Source organism: Octopus bimaculoides, chromosome 30 (assembly GCF_001194135.2).
Source record: "Octopus bimaculoides isolate UCB-OBI-ISO-001 chromosome 30, ASM119413v2, whole genome shotgun sequence".
Taxonomy (NCBI): domain Eukaryota; kingdom Metazoa; phylum Mollusca; class Cephalopoda; order Octopoda; family Octopodidae; genus Octopus; species Octopus bimaculoides.
The window spans coordinates 8,997,392-8,998,552 of NC_069010.1; the positions used below are offsets into that span (position 1 = coordinate 8,997,392).

The following is a 1,161-nucleotide window of genomic DNA, read 5'->3' on the forward strand; positions in this document are numbered from 1 at the left end:
AATAATGAATATAAAGTTTAGAATGGTACAACAATGCACTATAAAACAAAAAATGGACTATATACCTGTTGTAATTTGGTTATCTATAGTTCGATGATATTTCGGAATTACAATTCTTTCTTCAGATAAGAATATCTAAGAATATCTGAAGAATATCTGAAGAATATCTGAAGAATATCTAAGAATATCTGAAGAAGGAATTGTAATTCCGAAATATCATCGGACTATAGGTAACCAAATTACAACAGGTATATAGTCCATTTTTTGTTCTATAGTGCATTGTTGTAGTGGAGGCACAATGGCCCAGTGGTTAGTAGATCTGGTAGAAACAGCAGCCAGATCTCCCTCAAATCACACCCTACTGTCTTATGTATGTATATTCATATGTATGTCCTAATGAGGGAGACCTCTACATGGTAGCTAGACATGCTAGAAATAGCACCCAAATCTTCCTCAAATCACACCCTACTGTCTCATGTATGTGTATATGTATGTATGAGCCAATGAGGGAGACCTCTACATGGTAGCTAGACCTGCTAGAAATAACAGCCAAATATACCTCAAATCACACCCTACTCTCTTATCTATGTATGTATGTATGTATGAGCCAATGAGGGAGACCTCTACATGGTAGCTAGACCTGCTAGAAATAGCAACCAAATCTTCCTCAAATCGCACCCAACTATCTTAAACATGTATATCAGAGCCAGCGAGGGAGACCTCTACATGGTAACTAGACTCGCTAGAAGTAGCAGCCAAATATACCTTGAATGACACCTAACTGTATTCGACAAAAAAACAAAAAAAACAAAACGTATAATTAGTTCCTGCATTCTTTACAGAAACATAACTAAGGGTCGCGGTTGGATTGTCTTAAGATCACAGGACCTATTCGAACAGGGCTGACCTGGGGTTAAAACAACAACAACAACAACAACGACGACGACGACGGCCGCCATCAGAACGACCATAACCGCGTCCCCATGGCAACCACAGACGGCCTGGCAAATAACGTACCCACATTTAAAAGATGAGCAACTGCTATCATGGGGCATTCCTCGAAAAAATTCAACCACCGAAATAAGTAAATAAATGAATAATTAATCACATGATACAACGTAGTCTTAGATACATTGTTTACGTGTTTATTATTATTATAAG

The 1,161-nt window shown here is 37.9% G+C and overlaps 1 protein-coding gene across 1 annotated transcript in view; it reads right to left on the reverse strand.

The window, feature by feature from the left end:
• The window catches only part of LOC106871055 (ELMO domain-containing protein 2), a gene marked incomplete at its 3' end in the record, with an annotated part of 18,806 nt that overhangs the window by 4,032 nt on the left and 13,613 nt on the right, over positions 1 to 1,161 (reverse strand). The gene's annotated exons all lie outside the window — the stretch shown is intronic.